Source organism: Thalassophryne amazonica, chromosome 7 (genome assembly GCF_902500255.1).
Source record: "Thalassophryne amazonica chromosome 7, fThaAma1.1, whole genome shotgun sequence".
NCBI classification, from domain to species: domain Eukaryota; kingdom Metazoa; phylum Chordata; class Actinopteri; order Batrachoidiformes; family Batrachoididae; genus Thalassophryne; species Thalassophryne amazonica.
In genome coordinates this window covers 68,915,947-68,940,104 of record NC_047109.1, presented here as the reverse complement: position 1 = coordinate 68,940,104, position 24,158 = coordinate 68,915,947, and the positions used below count along the sequence as shown (strand labels likewise).

Here is a 24,158-nt window from a genome sequence, read left to right as displayed (position 1 = left end):
ATGTTTTATCGCATTATTATGAAGGTTCATTTTTATTTTGGTCATTTCATTGACATTACTTCATCTCAAGCCATTTCTTTGTATGTTTGTTCATACAATTTTGTATCAAATCTATAACCCATCGCTTTTTTAAAAATAGCTATCACATACTGCAATACCCGAAAGGTTCATTGTCACATTAGTGGCTAAAATCTAAAAGGGAGGTAAGAAGCTTTTGAGTTGATTTACTACAAACACTGCTAGCGATCAAAGTCCATATTTTCAACGTACACAAAGTGCAGTACAACTAGGGATGGGTATCGATAAGATTTTATCGATATCGATACCATTATCGATTCCGCTTATCGATCCGATTCCTTATCAATTCCTCGTGAAGTTTTTGTGTACTAAAAGCAGGCTTTACAGGTTTTCTATGTCAGCAGGTCAAAGAGCTTTTTGTTATCATGCACCCGCTCTGTGGAACGGTCTTCCTGTGACCGTGAGGCAGTCGGAGTCCGTGGACATTTTTAAGTCAAGACTTAAAGCCTATTTTTATTCTCTTTCTTATGAATAGTTTTTATTTTTTTATCTGTTTTATTCTTTTACTTCTGTTTTTAATTATGTATTTGAATTTTTTTATTTTATTTATTTATTTAAATGTTCTATGTGAGGTGCCTTGAGACGGCTTTTTTGTGATCTGGCGCTTTATAAGCCGATTAAACTGAAATTGAACAACATTTTATTGATTCTTAAAGTAAATAAATATGAAATTGGTCACTGGATCCTTAAAAATTGGACATAAACTCTACATGGTGGATCCTTGATCTCTGGACATAAATAGAAATAAACAAAATCTGTAGTTATTGTCAAAAGCATTTCCGTTCAGACATTATTGGCATTAGTGCAGCAGATAAACAATCGTGCAAATGATGATACAAGCACCAAAGTTGGCACAAATACTCCTTAGATATTACTCTTTTGAACAAACCAACTGGCGACTTGAATTTTCACTTGGCGGCCAGGTAGGGGTCAATTGAAGAATTACACAGGGGTCAAAATTAAAAATGCTCAAATCCTTATGAAAACTACACCACTTTATTTGTCTGATCATATAGATTCCAAAAAAGGTGTAGTTTGGACTATCTATGACTGAATGATCAGGAGTTATGGGGTAAAAACAGCAAAAATGGTGACAAAGGTCAGTTTCAGTTTGTACAGGGGTCAAAAGTTAAAGTTCCTCCAATTTTGGTAAAAAGACAATCAATCAATTTTATTTTTTTTTTATATAGCGCCAAATCACAACAAACAGTTGCCCCAAGGCGCTTTATATTGTAAGGCAAGGCCATACAATAATTATGTAAAACCCCAACGGTCAAAACGACCCCCTGTGAGCAAGCACTTGGCTACAGTGGGAAGGAAAAACTCCCTTTTAACAGGAAGAAACCTCCAGCAGAACCAGGCTCAGGGAGGGGCAGTCTTCTGCTGGGACTGGTTGGGGCTGAGGGAGAGAACCAGGAAAAAGACATGCTGTGGAGGGGAGCAGAGATCGATCACTAATGAATAAATGCAGAGTGGTGCATACAGAGCAAAAAGAGAAAGAAACAGTGCATCATGGGAACCCCCCAGCAGTCTACGTCTATAGCAGCATAACTAAGGGATGGTTCAGGGTCACCTGATCCAGCCCTAACTATAAGCTTTAGCAAAAAGGAAAGTTTTAAGCCTAATCTTAAAAGTAGAGAGGGTGTCTGTCTCCCTGATCTGAATTGGGAGCTGGTTCCACAGGAGAGGAGCCTGAAAGCTGAAGGCTCTGCCTCCCATTCTACTCTTACAAACCCTAGGAACTACAAGTAAGCCTGCAGTCTGAGAGCGAAGCGCTCTATTGGGGTGATATGGTACTACGAGGTCCCTAAGATAAGATGGGACCTGATTATTCAAAACCTTATAAGTAAGAAGAAGAATTTTAAATTCTATTCTAGAATTAACAGGAAGCCAATGAAGAGAGGCCAATATGGGTGAGATATGCTCTCTCCTTCTAGTCCCCGTCAGTACTCCAGCTGCAGCATTTTGAATTAACTGAAGGCTTTTTAGGGAACTTTTAGGACAACCTGATAATAATGAATTACAATAGTCCAGCCTAGAGGAAATAAATGCATGAATTAGTTTTTCAGCATCACTCTGAGACAAGACCTTTCTGATTTTAGAGATATTGCGTAAATGCAAAAAAGCAGTCCTACATATTTGTTTAATATGCGCTTTGAATGACATATCCTGATCAAAAATGACTCCAAGATTTCTCACAGTATTACTAGAGGTCAGGGTAATGCCATCCAGAGTAAGGATCTGGTTAGACACCATGTTTCTAAGATTTGTGGGGCCAAGTACAATAACTTCAGTTTTATCTGAGTTTAAAAGCAGGAAATTAGAGGTCATCCATGTCTTTATGTCTGTAAGACAATCCTGCAGTTTAGCTAATTGGTGTGTGTCCTCTGGCTTCATGGATAGATAAAGCTGGGTATCATCTGCGTAACAATGAAAATTTAAGCAATACCGTCTAATAATACTGCCTAATGGAAGCATGTATAAAGTGAATAAAATTGGTCCTAGCACAGAACCTTGTGGAACTCCATAATTAACTTTAGTCTGTGAAGAAGATTCCCCATTTACATGAACAAATTGTAATCTATTAGACAAATATGATTCAAACCACCGCAGCGCAGTGCCTTTAATACCTATGGCATGCTCTAATCTCTGTAATAAAATTTTATGGTCAACAGTATCAAAAGCAGCACTGAGGTCTAACAGAACAAGCACAGAGATGAGTCCACTGTCCGAGGCCATAAGAAGATCATTTGTAACCTTCACTAATGCTGTTTCTGTACTATGATGAATTCTAAAACCTGACTGAAACTCTTCAAATAGACCATTCCTCTGCAGATGATCAGTTAGCTGTTTTACAACTACCCTTTCAAGAATTTTTGAGAGAAAAGGAAGGTTGGAGATTGGCCTATAATTAGCTAAGATAGCTGGGTCAAGTGATGGCTTTTTAAGTAATGGTTTAATTACTGCCACCTTAAAAGCCTGTGGTACATAGCCAACTAACAAAGATAGATTGATCATATTTAAGATCGAAGCATTAAATAATGGTAGGGCTTCCTTGAGCAGCCTGGTAGGAATGGGGTCTAATAAACATGTTGATGGTTTGGATGAAGTAACTAATGAAAATAACTCAGACAGAACAATCGGAGAGAAAGAGTCTAACCAAATACCGGCATCACTGAAAGCAGCCAAAGATAACGATATGTCTTTGGGATGGTTATGAGTAATTTTTTCTCTAATAGTTAAAATTTTGTTAGCAAAGAAAGTCATGAAGTCATTACTAGTTAAAGTTAATGGAATACTCAGCTCAATAGAGCTCTGACTCTTTGTCAGCCTGGCTACAGTGCTGAAAAGAAACCTGGGGTTGTTCTTATTTTCTTCAATTAGTGATGAGTAGAAAGATGTCCTAGCTTTACGGAGGGTTTTTTTATAGAGCAACAGACTCTTTTTCCAGGCTAAGTGAAGATCTTCTAAATTAGTGAGACGCCATTTCCCCTCCAACTTACGGGTTATCTGCTTTAAGCTACGAGTTTGTGAGTTATACCACGGAGTCAGACACTTCTGATTTAAAGCTCTCTTTTTCAGAGGAGCTACAGCATCCAAAGTTGTCTTCAATGAGGATGTAAAACTATTGACGAGATACTCTATCTCCCTTACAGAGTTTAGGTAGCTACTCTGCACTGTGTTGGTATATGGCATTAGAGAACATAAAGAAGGAATCATATCCTTAAACCTAGTTACAGCGCTTTCTGAAAGACTTCTAGTGTAATGAAACTTATTCCCCACTGCTGGGTAGTCCATCAGAGTAAATGTAAATGTTATTAAGAAATGATCAGACAGAAGGGAGTTTTCAGGGAATACTGTTAAGTCTTCTATTTCCATACCATAAGTCAGAACAAGATCTAAGATATGATTAAAGTGGTGGGTGGACTCATTTACTTTTTGAGCAAAGCCAATAGAGTCTAATAATAGATTAAATGCAGTGTTGAGGCTGTCATTCTCAGCATCTGTGTGGATGTTAAAATCGCCCACTATAATTATCTTATCTGAGCTAAGCACTAAGTCAGACAAAAGGTCTGAAAATTCACAGAGAAACTCACAGTAACGACCAGGTGGACGATAGATAATAACAAATAAAACTGGTTTTTGGGACTTCCAATTTGGATGGACAAGACTAAGAGACAAGCTTTCAAATGAATTAAAGCTCTGTCTGGGTTTTTGATTAATTAATAAGCTGGAATGGAAGATTGCTGCTAATCCTCCGCCCCGGCCCGTGCTACGAGCATTCTGACAGTTAGTGTGACTCGGGGGTGTTGACTCATTTAAACTAACATATTCATCCTGCTGTAACCAGGTTTCTGTTAGGCAGAATAAATCAATATGTTGATCAATTATTATATCATTTACCAACAGGGACTTAGAAGAGAGAGACCTAATGCTTAATAGACCACATTTAACTGTTTTAGTCTGTGGTGCAGTTGAAGGTGCTATATTATTTTTTATTTTTGAATTTTTATGCTTAAATAGATTTTTGCTGGTTATTGGTGGTCTGGGAGCAGGCACCGTCTCTACGGGGATGGGGTAATGAGGGGATGGCAGGGGGAGAGAAGCTGCAGAGAGGTGTGTAAGACTACAACTCTGCTTCCTGGTCCCAACCCTGGATAGTCACGGTTTGGAGGATTTAAGAAAATTGGCCAGATTTCTAGAAATGAGAGCTGCTCCATCCAAAGTGGGATGGATGCCGTCTCTCCTAACAAGACCAGGTTTTCCCCAGAAGCTTTGCCAATTATCTATGAAGCCCACCTCATTTTTTGGACACCACTCAGACAGCCAGCAATTCAAGGAGAACATGCGGCTAAACATGTCACTCCCGGTCCGATTGGGGAGGGGCCCAGAGAAAACTACAGAGTCCGACATTGTTTTTGCAAAGTTACACACCGATTTAATGTTAATTTTAGTGACCTCCGATTGGCGTAACCGGGTGTCATTACTGCCAACGTGAATTACAATCTTACCAAATTTACGCTTAGCCTTAGCCAGCAGTTTCAAATTTCCTTCAATGTCGCCTGCTCTGGCCCCCGGAAGACAATTGACTATGGTTGCTGGTGTCGCTAACTTCACATTTCTCAAAACAGAGTCGCCAATAACCAGAGTTTGATCCTCGGCGGGTGTGTCGCCGAGTGGGGAAAAACGTTTAGAGATGTGAACGGGTTGGCGGTGTACACGGGGCTTCTGTTTAGGGCTACGCTTCCTCCTCACAGTCACCCAGTCGGCCTGCTTCCCCGGCTGCTCGGGATCTGCCAAGGGGGAACTAACGGCGGCTAAGCTACCTTGGTCCGCACCGACTACAGGGGCCTGGCTAGCTGTAGAATTTTCCACGGTGCGGAGCTGAGTCTCCAATTCGCCCAGCCTGGCCTCCAAAGCTACGAATAAGCTACACTTATTACAAGTACCATTACTGCTAAAGGAGGCCGAGGAATAACTAAACATTTCACACCCAGAGCAGAAAAGTGCGGGAGAGACAGGAGAAGCCGCCATGCTAAACCGGCTAAGAGCTAGTAGCTACGCTAACCTAGCGGATTCCTAAAAACACGCAAAGTGAATAATGTGTAAATAATTTAGAGGTGATTCAGCAGAAGGAGTGCTTTAGTTAAGGCACGTAAAGATTACACTGGGAAACAAATCGTAATCTAGATAACTAGATCAATCTAACTGCGCAGATTAAACAGCTAACAGATACAGAAAAACACCGCTGTGCTCCGGAACAGGAAGTGATACAATACCGCAGTGAGAGCCAACCACCAGTAGAGGCAACTCTAAAGTCATGCAAATTATTGGTTGAGCTAACAGGATTAAAAAATGGAATAGTTTTGATTGTGTTGAATGTTTGGTCTCTAAAATAAAGGTCAAACAATGTCAACATCCACTGGATTCTCTGACATGTGACACATGTTACTCCATAACATGATAACTAAGCACGATACATGGTCCAAACTATTCCTTTTTAAAATCCTGTTAACCCAACTAATAATTTGCATCATGTTTTACCAAAATTGGAGCAGCTTTAACTTTTGACTCCTGTACAAACTGACAATGACCTCTGTCACCATTTTTGCTGTTTTTACCCCATAACATTCAGTCATATAGTCCAAACTATACCTTTTTGGAATCTTTACGATCAGACAACTAATGTGGTGTAGCTTTCAATATGATTTGAGCATTTTCAATTTTGACCCCTGTGTAATTCTTCAATTGACCCCTACATGGCCGTCTATTGAAAATTCAAGTGGCCAGTCGGCTTGTTCAAAAGAGTAATGTCTAAGGAGTATTTGTGCCAACTTTGGTGCTTGTATCACCATTTGCACGATTTTGCTCTAAATATGCTTTTAGCTGCTGCACTACATGAATGTCTTTCCATACATCTGAGCTGATCTCTTGCAGCTGTACTGTGCTGCACATCAGGATGTAATTTATAAAGAATACAGCACATCTCATTTTGGGAGAAAAAAAAAGTCGATTGTAGTTTCTTGTCTGTATTACAACATTAGTAAGAGGTGTCATTTTGTTTAAAGTGGCAATTCGTTTTGAAGTTATTAATTCTGACCGGACTCTCAGCAAAGAGCCGCGCAGCATTTGGAGCTGTGCCAATGGAACGGAGGACGATTCTCATTTATTGACTGCAACAAGACAAGAGTCCCAGTTAGTGACTTTAATCCACACAAAAGTGACTCACAATATTTTAATGGCTTTGAGAGGGGTTAAGAAGCAGACTTGCCATTTCTGAAGAGCAGTGAATCAAAGAACCAACAAGCTAGTGGATCGAAGCATTGCTTCATTGGATCACGCTTCAAAGTGGTGTCGCGCTGCAGAAACGGTTGATTACAGACCCACTGCAGAGTCTGTAATCAACGTAGAGAAATCATTTTCCCGACAAACACCCTCAAAAACAACGGCTGCTCTGAAGAACCGATAAGGGAATTGTTAAGCAAAAAGACTATTGATATCGGTGGATCGAATCATTTCTTAACGATACTCGAAAAGAACCGGTTCTCTATACCCAACCCTAAGTACAACACAAGTAAAGTGTCATTGCAACTTTTGACACCTTTAAGCAGATTCACCACTCATGTCCACTCTACACAGAAGTAAAAAAAAGAAAAACCCTTTAATAACTGTGGTTTGTACTGTAATTCCTCCTCCCCACAGCTCGAATGAATGAACAGGGGAGGATTCAGTTTTCACGTCACATACCAATCATGCACTTTATCCTTATACCAGACAAAGTAGTATCATTCCAACTGCATCACAGCGCACAACAGATTAATACCTTTTAACTTACCTTAAAAAAGACTGCATACAAAAAGGTCAATCTGGGTGTGTGTGATCAAACTCCAGCTGACACGTTCAACCAACAAAGTAGTCGATAATAAAGGGCACAATATTCGCAAAGGTGTTATTTCAACAATCACAACAACTTCCAGCATTAAAACATATTTTGCTGGCTGATGCTAGCCCGTCCCGTCTGGACAGATCCATTTCCTCTCCAGAAACCTCACCAGCATTTCAATTATGCCCGTTCAGTACTGCAGCACTGACTTCATGATATGCAGACAAAACGATGAACAAGAAGCCAGATAACTCCAAGCCCTTTACATGTGGTGCCCACCTTTGCACTCAGGTTTTGCAGCAGGAAAACAGTAAAAAAAGGACCTGCCAAGCCCCAAATGCTTTTTGCATTCTGCCTCTGCACCATAGATTAGAGCCTGACCAATATATATGAGCCTTTCACCATCATATCGTATAGCCGTTATTTTTACAGATATGAACATTTTTAGTTTACAGAATAAACATGAGGGCAGCATGGCACGGTGTCTTAGTGGTTAGCACTCTTGCCTCACAGTGAGAAGGTCATGGGATCGATTCTTACCTGTGGCCTTTCTGTGTGGAGTTTGCGTGGGTACCCTACGGGTGCGCCGGCTTCCTCCCATATCTAAAGACATGTAGCTTAGGCGAACTGGAAAAATTGTCTGTAGGTGTGCGTGTGGTTGTGAACGTGTTTGTTTGTCTATATGTGGCCCTGCGACAGACTGGCGTGAAGTCAAATTTGGGGACTTGCCCTGTTTTGGAATATTTGAACACTCATAACTAACCAATGCTGACACCAACATATACTTATTATACATCAAAATGTCAAGCAAAGTCTCCTCTACAAAAGTATCAACTTCAATCACATATCAACTAAGCACAGCTGAAACACCAAGCTAATAAAAGACATAAATCGAAATTGATTTTTTGGGGAAAAAAAAAAAAACAAAACTCATTTACTCCTACCAAGTATTATTTACTTTCAATTTTTTTTGCATCCACAACATCCCCTAGGACCTGTCTTTTAGCTGATCCAAACGTTTGCATTTTTGACTTTGTACAAGCTGAGAAATAAATCATAATGTATGAGTATGTGAGTTTGGTGAAATAGGCTCTATGGCTTAAGGAGTTAATCTTTGTGTCTGCATATGTGTTTTCTTTCAACCTTTTATCAAAACTCATGTATTGTAATTGCTTGTGTAATTTTTGTGTATTAATGTGTTGTGAACTGTAAAACACATCAAATGTTTGCCTTAAAAGGGATTTAATTGTTTGCTACCTCAAAAAACAAGTCTGGTTACTGCATTTCAGAACATGAGAATGCTTTTCTAAGTTTACGTCACTGTACACTAAATATCTGAGTTTTTGACTGCTGACTGGACAATAACTACTTGAGGCCATTGTTTTAAGGCATGAATCGCTCTCACAATTTTGTAGTATTTTGTGGAATAAATAAGAAGTAACTCAGAAACACAACGGACAGATGCTTTTATAAAGTAACTGAGCTGCCACAGATGACTGCATTGATTTGTGAAGTGCTTCAAGAACACGTTACTACATCCAGGAACATTCGGTCAATTTGTCAAGAGTGTAGTCACGCTTGGGACACACAAACACAGACACTAATATCCTGTGTTTGCTGGAAGTTTCAGCAGGGGAGGATGATTGTTTTTCCTCAAATTAACAGATGTAAGGAAGATGGTGTCCACCCCTCCATGCCTGTAGACAACAGAGCTCACGGTTGATAGAAATTAAGTCCAAACACCATTAAATCAATGCAATAACAGTCGAATTTTCACAACCAGAGTGTCTCCTCTAGTTCTGTCCTGTTGTGAAGCTTTACTCAGCATACAGCTTGGCCTGCGGTCATGGTTCTCAGAGACACTAAAGCACATTAACGAAGCTGAGCCTCTAAGTTATCATGAGCTTAAGCCCTTTTCACCAAACTAGTCCAGTTACATTATTTGTCAATTTTATGGATTGTGTGTCTGTATATGAGAACATGAGTGAAAGGCAGAGGCTGCCAGAGATTCAGAGAGAGAATTTCACAACTCGAACAAAAGTATACAGCACAAAAAGTGGAAGTGTGGGGTTCAGAGCTCCCATTAGCTCTATCACATTTTGTCTGCCAGACAAACCCCACATAATGCTCAATGCCACTGATAAAAAACACAGCCAGAGCATAAACAGTTAGTTTAGTTATATTACCCTGGACAATTTGGCCACCAAGTTTTCTGCATTTTCCTGTTTGAGCAACATTGGATTATCTAATAAATAGTAGGCAAGAGTTGGAAAATCCCAGCTCTAGACTGCCCTAACATCTGTCTGTCAGGATAACTATTTTGGTTGGCTGATACACTGCTCCAGAAATAACTGTGATAATATTATTGTCATTTTAAGACTACTTCCACTCACACATCTGAATGATGAAACTAAAAGAACCCTTTAATATGCTCACATTTTTCAAGAGAACATAGTAGATATCAATATGCTCTAACAAGGGTTAAGGATGATCTAGAGTGCATATAAATCAGAAAACAGAATGTCACATTCTAATATACATGTGACTTCACGATGACATCATCATATTATATTATGGTTTTACTGTGAGGGACACAAGTCTGTTAAAAAAGAAGCATTTACTAACTTTAATCATTTCTTTGGATCTTGATTTGTTGTGATCAGTTCAAATTTAATTTTTCCCCATTGCTGTTACTGTGTTTGCAATATTCGCCAACACGTATGAGGAGATACTTAGAAGGCGAAACAATGAATTCTCTGAATGCTTGTTTTAACAGTATCTGCAAGAGTGAAAGGGAAAGGTTTCAAGAGAATAGTGAGACCAGCTGTGTTGTATGGCTTGGAGGCACTGGCACTGCTAACAAGACAAGAAGCGGAGCTGGGGATGGCAGAGCTGAAGATGCTGTGATTTTTCTTGGGATTAGGATTGAGCATATCACAGCAATCACACAGGTAAGACAGTTTTGAAGACAAGGTAAGAGAGGTAAGATTAAGATGGTTCAGGCCTGTAGATAGGAGGGATGTGGAGTATACTGGGAGCGGTTGTGTTGGGTGGTATGGCAAAAAGTATAATCATACACACATGGAGGCAAGCAGGACAAGGAAACACTAGGAACACCTGTTTATCCGACCACACCTAACCCTGATGTTAGCTGTACTTTTGCTCTTGTTGGACTGCCTTCTTGTGTACCGGACCCCGTTTGCTGTTTCAGTAAACGATTTTTACATACAGAGCTACCTGTCTGAGTCCTGCATTTGTGTCCAGCCGTTTCTGACTAACAAGCCTGATAGTTTTTTTTAAATAAAGATTCCCATACTTGTCACTGAAAAGAGCATCCACCAGTACAGAGTCCACATCTGATACCTGCATTTCCATAGATGTTACACTTGCACAGCGTGCACTGCAAACGCACTGTCAATCCAGTGTATGCTGTACAGTTTAACAGCTCTGCCATGTATTAAGAAAAAAAAATCTTCAATCTGAGCTGCTCCTGAATGTTTTATTTTTACAAATTTAGGAAAACTTTTTTTTTTTAATTTTAGACCCAGGACAAGGTGGAGAGACTATATCTCCACAATGGCCAGGGAAAGTATCGGCATCCCCCAGTCAGAGGTAGATATTGCCCCCGTGACCGGATCCCGAATAAGCGGTTGAAGATAAGTGAAATTTTTTAGTATGTCTTAATTTGACATTAAAAGACATATTTAATTTATTTAATATGATGCAGCTCATAACTTTTATTATTATATGGTATTTGATTTAGCCAACTTTTGATTGGCCCATTCGCCACTTTCTGAGCTGTACCACATGCCAAGTTGACCGCTGGAGGAGCCGAGTACACCTCGCATGCAGCATAGCGCTAGCCAATCGAGCAATGCCTTCTATCGATAATGACCAATCAGATAACTAGGGATGGGTATCGAGATCCAGTTCCTTTCGGGTACGTTAAGAAATTATTCGATCCACCGACATCAATAAGCTTTGTGCTTAACGATTCTGTTATCGGTCCTTCAGAGTGGCCGTTGTTTTGGGGGGTGTTTGTCAGGAAAATAATCATTTCTCTACATTGATTACAGACCCTGCAGCGGGTCCATAATCAACTTTTCTGCAGCGCGGCTTTGCTTTGAACCTTGAACCAATCGAAGCAGTGGTTCGCAGATTGAAGCAATGCTTCGATCTATTGCTTCGTTTATTCTTTCTTTCTTTCGCTTAATTTTCCCACGCTAAAACCCTAAAGAGCATACGTCTGTGAGTATTATTTACCTTTTCTATGTTAAACCGACCTGTTATGGTCTTCTGAAACAGTTACAAAGAAAACCTGCACCCTCTTGGCCCTTTCTGGAATCAGTTTGACACCTATGTTCTACATGATGCCTGTGCATTATTTCAAAAAGACTAGTCCTTATTAAGCCCCTTTCACACGGGCCCGCTTCGAGTTGCGTCATACGTCGTCATGACGAAGCCGTGTACACAATGCAGTAAAAACTAAGAGCACAGGGAGAAAAAAAAAAAAAAAAAAAAAAACACGCTGCTGGCTGCAGCAGCTCCTCGGTCTTCTCTCACAAATGTGTTTAAATACAGTCCATAAAAGTCCTGCTCACAGACTGATTGCCAGAGACAGGACATGTCAACGTTCAGTAAAAAGTCCGGACATCTCCAGTCCACTCACGGACAATTGATTTATGCGCACACATGTGAACAATTAAAAGAAAAAAGGCTGCCTGCTCTCCGCAAACTCTCTCATCACTGTGTTAAAGAAAGGACATAAGTCCTGCTAACAGACTGATTGCCAGAAACAGGACATGTCCACATCAAGTATTAACTCCAGACATCTCCATATTTACTCACAGACAGTTCGTTCACACGCATGCGCATCTCGCAGTCAAAGTAGGAAAGATAAACTATAACAGAACTCAGTGTGCAGACCTGCAGCTCAGCACAAGAACAAATATAAACTAGAAGATAAATGAGAGTGCACAGTCTGTCTGCAGCGCGCACCTGATGCAGACATTCCTGCATCGTCATGACACCACAGGAAGCGCGAGGCAGCCCCGGTGTGAAAAGGGCTTTAGAGATTGTGCTCATGAAGTATTTTGGACCTGTTGGTGCAGTATGACAGTAATAATAAAGAGTTGAAACTTGAGATTGATTTTTCAGTTTTAGTATGTTTGACTAACTCCCAATTTTCTTGTTTACCAAGGCCTCGGTGAACCCCATGCTGACCAGGTCCGCATAATTACGGGTACACCGAAATCAAAAGTTAATCCATCCATCCATCCATTTTCTTCGGCTTTATCCGGAGTCGGGTCGCGGGGGCAGCAGCTCAAGCAAAGCCGCCCAGACCTCCCGATCCACACACACCTCCTCCAGCTCCTCCGGGGGAACCCCAAGGCGTTCTCAAGCCAGCCGAGAGATGTAGTCCCTCCAGCGTGTCCTGGGTCTTCCCTGGGGCCTCCTCCCAGTGGGACGTGCCCGGAACACCTCTCCAGCGAGGCGTCCAGGGGGCATCCGGAAAAGATGCCCGAGCCACCTCAACTGACTCCTTTCGACGTGGAGGATATAATTGTATAATATTGACTGAACAATATTTTATCTAGTTGATAAAAATACATTAATTATCAATATTTTATTATTATTAGCAAAACATATCTTTAAAATGTCTTCAACAAGTGAACTTTTAGTCTCACGTGGGGAGAGGGGGATTTCATCCCCTCATACCTGTACTGTAGGAAAACAGACTTGAGGAGGAAAAACTCATCCATTTATGTGGAAGGTGCAAGCTGACTGGCCAGTAAGAAGACTATATCATATATGCCATACAGCAGAAACAGATTTGGCGCATTTTTGAAATGAAGGACAGTGAAATACACACACTCATCTTCAATCGCTTAGTCCAATTAAGGGTCGCGGGAGGCTGGAGCCTACAACTCCTGGCAATAATTATAGAATCACTGGCCTCGGAGGATGTTCATTCAGTTGTTTAATTTTGTAGAAAAAAAGCAGATCACAGACATGACACAAAACTAAAGTCATTTCAAATGGTAACATTCTGGCTTTAAGAAACACTATAAGAAATCAGGAAAAATAATTGTGGCAGTCAGTAACGGTTACTTTTTTTGACCAAGCAGAGGGAAAAAAATATGGACTCACTCAATTCTGAGGAATAAATTATGGAATCACCCTGTAAATTTTCATCCCCAAAACTAACACCTGCATCAAATCAGATCTGCTCGTTAGTCTGCATCTAAAAAGGAGTGATCACACCTTGGAGAGCTGTTGCACCAAGTGGACTGACATGAATCATGGCTCCAACACGAGAGATGTCAATTGTAACAAAGGCGAGGATTATCAGACTCTTAAAAGAGGGTAAATCATCACGCAATGTTGCAAAAGATGTTGGTTGTTCACAGTCAGCTGTGTCTAAACTCTGGACCAAATACAAACAACATGGGAAGGTTGTTAAAAGGCAAACATACTGGTAGACCAAGGAAGACATCAAAGCGTCAAGACAAAAAACTTAAAGCAATATGTCTCAAAAATCGAAAATGCACAACAAAACAAATGAGGAACGAATGGGAGGAAACTGGAGTCAACGTCTGTGACCGAACTGTAAGAAACCGCCTAAAGGAAATGGGATTTACATACAGAAAAGCTAAACGAAAGCCTTCATTAACACCTAAACAGAAAAAAACAAGGTTACAATGGGCTAAGGAAAAGCAATCGTGGACTGTGGATGACTGGATGAAAGTCATATTCAGTGATGAATCTCGAATCTGCATTGGGCAAGGTGATGATGCGGGAACTTTTGTTTGGTGCCGTTCCAATGAGATTTATAAAGATGACTGCCTGAAGAGAACATGTAAATTTTCAGTCATTGATGATATGGGGCTGCATGTCAGGTAAAGGCACTGGGGAGATGGCTGTCATTACATCATCAATAAATGCACAAGTTTATGTTGATATTTTGGACACTTTTCTTATCCCATCAATTGAAAGGATGTTTGGGGATGATGAAATCATTTTTCAAGATGATAATGCATCTTGCCATAGAGCAAAAACTGTGAAAACATTCCTTGCAAAAAGACACATAGGGTCAATGTCATGGCCTGCAAATAGTCCGGATCTTAATCCAATTGAAAATCTTTGGTGGAAGTTGAAGAAAATGGTCCATGACAAGGCTCCAACCTGCAAAGTTGATCTGGCAACAGCAATCAGAGAAAGCTGGAGCCAGATTGATGAAGAGTACTGTTTGTCACTCATTAAGTCCATGCCTCAGAGACTGCAAGCTGTTATAAAAGCCAGAGGTGGTGCAACAAAATACTAGTGATGTGTTGGAGCGTTCTTCAGCGTTCCTCAGAATTGAGTGATTCCACATTTTTTTCCCTCTGCTTGGTCTAAAAACGTAACCGTTACTGACTGCCACAATTTTTTTTCCTGATTTCTTTAGTGTTTCTTAAAGCCAGAAAGTTGCCATTTGAAATGACTTTAGTTTTGTGTCATATCTGTGATCTGCTTTTTTTCTACAAAATTAAACAACTGAATGAACATCCTCTGAGGCTGATGATTCCATAATTTTTGCCAGGGGTTGTATCCCAGTAGTCAAAGCGCGAGGCGGGGTACACCCTGGACAGGATGCTAGTCTGTTGCCACATATAGACAAACAAACACATTCACACCCACATGCACACCTATGGACAATTTCAGTGATGAAAGTGGCCCATGGGAAGAAAAAAAAAAAAAAAAACTGAAAATTTTTGCCAAGAGCCAAAGGCCCAAAGCCCCTAGCAGGGGGTCTGGTGGTTCTCCTCCAGAAAAATTTTAGATCTCAGATGCGTTCTGGTGCATTTTCAGGTCTATTTACCCACCAAAAAAAAAAAAAAAAAAATCTCCAAAAAATACAATTTTTTGTTGGGTCAGGTCAATTTTTCCACCCCAGCCTTTTCACACAACTTGTACTGTGCTACCAGCCTCTAATCCAAAAAGCATACATTGTGGTTCAGAAAAGTACACCGCAAATGACCATTCCAAGAACTCAAAAATAACAATTGTCAGTATCAATTCAAATGGAACAATATGAGTATTTATGGCACATTAATGCATCAACTTGTTCAATCTTCAATCATTTCTGAGTTTTCTTAGTTTTGGCTGGAGCTCTGGAGTTATTGATAATCTATGTTTTCAAGTTCTTGGCCACCTTAAAATCTATACAAATGTGTTTTTACTTCAAGATTAATTCTGATTACTGTAAATTTAAAGTTAAAAAAACTTTTCTTACATTAGAAAACTATTTTTAGACAAATAATATAGCATGAAAAGTAATGTGTGCATGTAGTAATGGTAGATTCATTCATTCATTCAGCAAATTTTTAAATGTTTCTGATGTGGGACAAGAAATATAATATAAAGAATATGAAACAGCAAACAACAACAACAACAAATATATATATAAAATCTAATATATAAAATCTAATATATAATATAAAATCTAAATTATTTAAACTGGAGACTTTTCTTGTAGTTACAGCAGTAGCAATTAAAAAACTGTGTAGCTTTATTTGGTAAAATAAAAATAGGTTGAGCACTCAGCTCGACAGTGCTGCAGCTAAAAAGCTAATTTAGCTGATAAACTTCAGCAGAGCACTAACGTCACAGATTATTTTCACTCACTCACCTCAATCAATTTTTGTCCATTGCTAGTTAAACTGTCATCTAAAAATGCTAACGGTGTTAGCATTTTCACAGTCGGCATGACGTCACACGTAATGCAATTTGTAGGTGCCATCTTTGTTTGGGGGAAACGAGAGCACATCCGCAAAGCTTGTTGTTTCTCTACTTCCAAGTTTGTTTTTTTGATGATGTATCAGTACGGAGAGAATTTGCCACCTGAGGCACAGAATCGATACAGAAAGAAGCTGGAGGTTGACAGGTATCCGAAAATACCCGTATAAGATTATTGCAGACGACTGGTTAGACAATCCTAATCACTGACCAGAGATGGATTACAAAGATGTCTCCACATACTTCATCAAGAGTGCTCATGAGTATTCTTTTACACACACACACACACACACACACACACATTATATATACGAGGTCTATTAGATAATAAACCGACCCTTTTATTTATTTTTTTAACTATATGGATTTGAATGACGTGCGATTACACCAATCATGCTTGAACCCTCGTGCACATGCGTGAGTTTTTTCACGCGTGTCGGTGACGTCATTTCCCTGTGGGCAGGCCTTGAGTGAGATGTGGTCCCGCCCTGTCGGCTGAATTCCTTTGTTTCACACGCTGCTCGAGACGGCGTGCGTTGCTTTATCAACATTTTTTCTGGACCTGTGAGGAATATCCGAGTGGACACTATTCGAGAAATTAAGCTGGTTTTCGGTGAAACGTTTAACGGCTGATGAGAGATTATGGGGTGTTTCTGTCGGTGTAAGGACTTCCCACGCAGCGGGACGTCGTGCAGCGCTTCCAGGCGCCATCGTCGGCCTGTTTCGACCTGAAAACATCCTAATTTAAGGCTTAATTCACCCAGGACGTCGTGAGAGAACAGAGAAGATTCAGAAGAAGCCGGCATGAGGACTTTATGCGCACATTCCACTGTTTAAGGACATTTTGTAATGAAAGACGTGCGCGCAAATTCGCCGAGTTGTTTCCGTGACGACTCGGCGAACCTGTGTGCGCAGCGACAGAAAAAACACCTCCGTGTTGAAAACCATTTGTAAAATTCAGGCGGCTTTTGATGGCTTTCAACAAATGAGTAACTGAGAAATTGTTTAACAGCTTGGGCATGTTCCAACTTACCCATTAAGGTTTCCAACGGAGGTGTTTTTCCTGTCGCGACCCCCTGCGGTCGGGTCCAGCCCGACATGCGACTCTGCCCGCACATTCTTTCATTACAAAATGTCCGTTAACAATGGAATGTCCGAATAAACTCCTCATGCCAACCTCTTCTGAAAGTTCTCTGTTCTCTGACGACTTCCTGGGTCAACAGAGCGTGAAATGTGGAAGTTTTCAACTTGAAACGGCGAGACGCTGCCGCCTCGAAGCGCAGATCGCCGTCAGGCACCGTGGGCCGTCCTTACGGCGACACTACCAGACCAAAATCTCTCATCAGCCGTTAAAATTTTTACCGAAAACCAGCTGAATTTATCGAATGGTGTCCACTCAGTTGTGCCTTACAGTTTTGAAAAAAAAATGATCAAACAAAGCAGCAGTCTCTGAGCCATTCCTAAACAATGAAAAAAAAAAATTGACGAGAGGGTGGGTCACTCCTCACTCAAAGACTGCCCACAGGCGAATGACGTAACCAACAGGCGTGAAAAAACTCTTGCATGCCCACGAGGGTTCAAGCACGTCTGATGTAATCACACGTGATTCAAATCCATATGGTTTTTGAAAAAAATAATAAGGTCGGATACTTTTCTAATAGACCTCGTATATATATATAAGCCCCGGTCACACGGCACTAACTATGGACACCGAAGCCAAAACAAAACAAGAAATCTGGACTTACGTTGATTTTCAGAGACATTTGTTTCTGTAGCTGGTGCTTTATAAGAATTTTCAAACTGTTGAAAAATGTTAATGGCTCCTGACGACAACCTCAATTCATAAATCAGAAATTAGGGATGTCCCGATCAGGTTTTTTGGCCCCAATCCGATTCCAAGTCATCTGATTTTGAGTATCTGCCGATACCGAGTACCAATCCGATACATTAAAAAACTGAATGAACAAATGCTAAATATATATTTTCATTTTAATCACCTTATTTTATTATTTATCACTTAAACAGTGCACTTCTCCTTGAGGTAGCTTGAACAATCAAGTAATAATCTACCAGACTTAAAGTAGACCTGCATTGAAATAAATGTGGTCAGATCTCAGAAAGAAATAGCTGATATGTATTTATAAGACCCTTATGAATGCAGTAAAGTAAATCTGCAAGCCCAAATTTGTAGTTCAGCAGAAAAATCTTCATTTAAAAAAGACAAATTTGCAGCTAAAATTTGGCCCTCCGCGAAAACTGTTTGTGCATCCGGGACATTGCAGTGACGTGAGGCAGAAGACAGAGCGCTCGCACCTTCAGTCCGATCCCGCATTGAAACTGATTTTATCTGTTAATAATGTTACTGTTATACACATCCTGGTTTCAAGATCCAAAAGTAAGCTGAATGAATGCGAGATACAGCTCTGCATGCTCAGATCAGCGGCGACATCGACAGCGGGCAACGTTCTTCCCCGGCGTCTTGCTGTCACTGCCTCCGATGCGCTTACCGAGTCTGCGGGCTCGGTAAATGCCGCAGCAGGCCACTCACACTGCCCCGTGTCTGCTGTGCAGAGCTACAGCTAACTCCGGCACCACATCCCCGTCTATTGAATGGAGGTGCGACCAACTTGGCAACAAGTCCAGAGACTACGCTCGCTGTTTTGATGTGGAGCATTCCGGCCACCCGCAAGGACAGAAGGAGCGCCGCACGGTCTCAGTAATCGGAGCCACAGAGCTCCGTGGCCACTGAGAGAGGTTTGTATCTTTTTAATGACTTGGATTCTTTGTGGGTCCCGCATCCGTACCCCGCAACAGTAACACCGGAGGCTAAAGACAGTAGATTTTCAATGCGGCACCACTCAATCAAATGGGCGTATGAAAAAGTCCCCCAAAATAATTTTCAACCACAAATAAAAGAAATGTGTACTCACCAAACGTACCGCAAGACAATATGAAGTTTTAAAAAAAGTTGATCCTTCCGTATAAGACAATAAAAAGGTGCTTTTGTAAGAGATGCAAACTAACGTAAATCCACAAATTACAGTTGGCGCGCGCAATGCATGCTGGGATAGGGTCTTCTCTCGTGTCTCGGCAACGTCCCGGATGCGCTGACAGTTTTGCGGAGGGCTCAATTTTAGCTGTAAATTTGTCATTTTTAAATTAAGATTTCTCCGTTAAATCTGGGCTTGCAGAATTACTTTACTACATTCAGAAGGCTCTTGTGTGTAAATATGTCATTTTTTGGTATAAAGATCTGACTGCATTTATTTCAATGCAGGTCTACATTAAAAAATGTACAAATTTCTATGTTATTTTATTTGTCTAAAAATAAATGTCCAAGGTTCCTTATGTTAAACAAGAAATTAGCTAATCTGAAATAACAGGTGGTTTTAATTTATAGATGAAAGGTTTCTAAAGAACCATTTATTGATTTAGCTATTTTAATTACAAGTGTTCTAAACTTTTTAAACAGTAATCAGAAATTTTGAGGTAACAAACAACAACAAAAAAACATTTCCAAGGATATAAATGAGCAGTCCTGTGACACATTTCTGTATTGTACAGATCAGTGGTTTCTGCACCGATCTGTTTTGTACAGATCAGTGGTTTCTGCCACTAGTGTTCCGTATTTTGGCCCGACACGATGTTCCTATTGGACAGCGCGAAGCTACGTCACAGCTCAGAGCATCGAAAGTTGGATTGGGTTGAACTTATGTTTTTTCTTTTGTTCAACAAAAAAAAAAAAGATTGGGTTGAACTTTGACCTAGTCAGCCTGCCGACAAGTGGCAATGTGCGCTCCTGTCAGAAGCGTTGCTTTAGCTCAGCTTTTGACGCGGGGCTTCTGACGCCTCTAAAAAGCAACGCGTCTCATTGAAAATAATGCTTTTTAGACCGATTCTTGATGCCTCTGACGTTTCCAACACGTGAAAGGCCCATTAATCTGCAATAATGAGCTTGAAATAGTGCTGAACAAAATAATGAGGATAAAATCTATATCAGATTCCTGATCGGGATGCAATGTCCGATTTCGATCAAGTCTGAAACCACGTGATCGGGCCCGATTTCCGATCATGTGATCGGATCGGGACATCCCTATCAGAAATATTAACACAAAAAGTACTTACGAGATGAAATGGGCAGAACACAGATAGCAGGACCAGACTTGGGACTCCATTGTTTCTTTTTGTTAATACTCCAATCGGTGTTTACAGCGGTCCTGTTGATTGCAGCAAGCCATTTCTCACGCTTGAATTTCTCAGATGGTATTATATAGAACTGCTGTTCCATCTAGCCATTCGGGATAACTCTTAGTTGGCTTTACAACCCGGAACACAACAACTTTTGGGCATTTTCATGCTGCTGTCAATGTTACTGAAGTCGCTCAATCCCCCCCAAATTAAGATGGTGGCTGGCTTCCGGCTAGTAAGTTCCCGGATGTCTGACTGCGAGAATTTTTAGCAGCTGAGAGCTTCACCCCTTAGCTCCACTTAATGTATGACTACTGGAGGAAAAACGCAACTTACAACTTTTAATGTCCATAACAAAGTAAAATGTTAGGAAAACCACTGCGCCATCCCCCAAAAATAGAACTTAATACTAAACTATCAAAAACCAAAAAACACATTCTTCTTTGGAGATTATTGGCGGCTTGCAAACCAATACACTGCATTACCACCACCGTTTGTGGTCAAAACTAACTCGGAAACGGTCACCACACAAGTAAAAACACAGATTTCCGGTCATTTCCGGAAGACTTTCATTACTGCAATTTTAAAGGTTCCAATCCACCTAACATGCATGTCTTTGGATGCACCTGGAGAGAACCCACGCAAACACGGGGTGAACATGCAAACTCCACACAGAAAGGCCATAGGTGGGAATCGAACCCAGGACCTTCTCACTGTGAGGCAACAGTGAGGCAACCACTAAACCGCCGTGCTGCCAGAGAGTGAAATATCTTTTCAAAAAATTTGCACTGCTGCAGCACTGATGTGCAACATGTGAGTGTGAATAAAACAGTCATGTATTTAAAGCAAAGGAGATGTGCTTTAAAAACATGCACTGCAGCTCTGTGGTGAAGCAGCAGCGTTCCACTGGCACTGCGTTTTCAAAACTAAGTGAGATCTATCCATAAAGTAAAATTGTACCAGGCTTATCACTGCAATCAACATTAAAATTTGATTGCAATCGCGGTTTGAAATTGTTTAATTGCCCAGGCCTAGTGAGAATGAAGCCACTCAGCAGGAGAAGAAAAGGAAGGACAAAGAGGAGGTTGGTGTGATGGAAGGAAGATGCTTGGGAAAAGATGAGATTGAGACAGGTGACCTATTGTGGTGACCCATAATGGCAGCTGGAGGAGGAAGAGCAGGGTAGGAGTCACGTGACAAAATGATTAAATGATTTTACACTGTGAAACAAGGCGTGCTGGACCTGTGTATAAGTACTCTAATGACAGCCCTTCTAATGGACAAAATGATTTGTCAACACAAAATGTCAAACTTGAAGTGGTTGTAGAATCAGCTATTAGAACTGTTTCTTTTCACATTCTCTCTGACCTGACTGGAGCCACACCACACAACAACACATTATACATGTTTGGATTTAGGATTTTACAAGTTACTGTATACCTTCCAATAAGATATAGATGGCATGTATCAGTGTATATTTTGTATAGATTGTGTATTTTTAACTTGAATGAGGGAATGTAATTTTTTTTTTAAAAATCCTCAAATAACAACTTATTCGTGTGTTATCTGAAAAGACAACAAAGCTCAAGTATAATACTGCGTGCATCCATATTGTTCTCCCAAGCTCATGATGTGAAAGCAGTTTTTGGAAGTTTCCAAATTGGGATATCTGAGTCATCTTGAATGAAGCGGTTAGTGGTTACGGCTTTGACACCAAACAACACTTAAAGGAGACACAGTGCAATCTTGTCATATTTAACACTGCCGTGACTTGTTTTTTCCTACATAGGCAAATGAATTATTTTTTCCCCCCACGCAGCCAGCAGAAACATGATAACAGGGTGGGCTGCAAGCAGTGGATGACTGACAATCTCAGAGGCATTTATGGATGAGAAAGATGCCGGTCTAAGTGACACAGTGGGCAGGTAAAAGGACCGGCTTGTGAAAATCACTGCATCATTTAAAACGTGTGTGTGTGGGGGGGGGGGGGGTCACAGGCATCCTGCTTTGTAAATACCTAAAACTGTCCGATCTCAAAAGTGAAGCAGAGTAGATCCTGAACAGTCCTTGGTTTGGAAACTGCCTAAGAACACCAGGATCCTGTGTTTGTTTATACATGTAGAAGTGGAGCTTCATCAGGAAAGGTATCGAGCCTAGAACATAACAAATCCCAACGCAGATTTGCATTCGATCTGCTGTGGGGACCCCAAACACCCAGTTGAAACACAAACACATACCCCCAAGCCACGGCCCCCTCCCTCTGTCACCAGCGTTTGTCGTGCATCAGACATCAGATGCAGTTTTCTTCCACCGCCTATGTTCTGTATTTATGTTCCACATGTGATATGGGGGTTCCGGAGGTTTATCCTGGTGCTGCCAGGGCAAACCTCACATAAATCTGTGTTCCTGGCTGCAGGCTCTGTACCACTAATCTGCTGTGACTACTGGGAATTACCAGCCCTGCTCAGCACCTTATCTGGACTGTCTCCCGAGGGATCCTCGGACACCTTAGCAATCGCACCCTGTCCTATACCTGGGGGCGCCGCGCGGACACACTCCGTGTCCCAGCAGCCCCCGCCCCCTCCGCTGCAATGATTATGATGTCATAGATAACAGTTCCTCCTGCCTGACATGTGACAGCACCCTCCAGAGACATGCTGTCCTCTATTCCCAGTCACCTGTCTTCTCCACAAATCCCAGATCACAATCTCAGAGCAGACTTGGCAGGAGGCTTTATTCGGGTTTACTGATGGCATCGTTAGGAGCAAAATGCATTCCGGGTTGGAGGAGGAAATGAGAAGTTTGATGGCTCTCTGTCTCCCGGGAGAAAAGCAATTAGGCACAGCAGTGATAAACACTCTGAACCAAAGACGCATCAAATCGTTCCAAACGTCACAATTCACAGCACTTTTTTTGTCCTGGGCTGCAGAGGAAGCAGCCGTCCGAGGCGTAAACCAAATTAAAGTTAGAGATCAAATCGTGGCAAATAGTTATGGACAGTTATTACGGCAGAAGCAGCAAACTGAGACACAAAGACACCGAGGGGACCGTCCGAGTGATGGAACTCAAACAAAGTACACGAGGAGCCAAACACTGGCACCGTGTGTCCACAAACACACAACAACAAATAAACAAGTCAGCAGCGCACGGACACACAACACTGACTTACCCGCGCTGCGGAACCACATCTGTTTCAGGACTCGCCTGACGTCAGCGTCACACTTAAAAACAAACAACCAAGAAGAAGAAGAAAACTGGCAAGGTGGCAATTTGGATAAAATGTCGCTACTTGATGTCCAGGGTAACTATTTAGTTATGGCAAATGGAGACTAATCTATAAGTGAGTGGCATTGCTTTATGACTGACGGGCGAAGGAGCCAATGGAAACGCGCCCTCGCGACGCTTCGGCCAATCAGGCGGTCAGCGTGTAGTTTGTGGAAGGTGAGCCGGGAAATAGGAAGGCCTGATGGCGACATCATGTGTTAAGAGCAGATATCCCTCCGCCGCCCGTGTTTTGAGACATATGTTGCCAGCTTTTGTTGTTAAAAGCAAGAACGAGATTTATTTAGTAAAAGTTGCATAGAAATATTGAGAGTAAATTAATTAATTAATTTATTTATTTAATTATTTATTTATTTAGATTTCGTCCAACAGAGGTTGTCATATCGAGGAAGTATAATATCCGCACCTCCCATCAAAAATGCACAAACTGTTTGATCAGACATATAAT

The 24,158-nt window shown here is 41.1% G+C and overlaps 1 protein-coding gene across 1 annotated transcript in view; it reads right to left on the bottom strand.

The window, feature by feature from the left end:
• Positions 1-23,778, bottom strand: part of mef2d (myocyte enhancer factor 2d) — a 297,569-nt gene extending 273,791 nt beyond the window's left edge. Inside the window, 1 exon segment of the mRNA XM_034174391.1 lies at positions 23,598-23,778. The gene's annotated coding sequence lies outside the window, so the exon portion shown is untranslated.
• Positions 23,779-24,158: the final 380 nt, after the last annotated feature.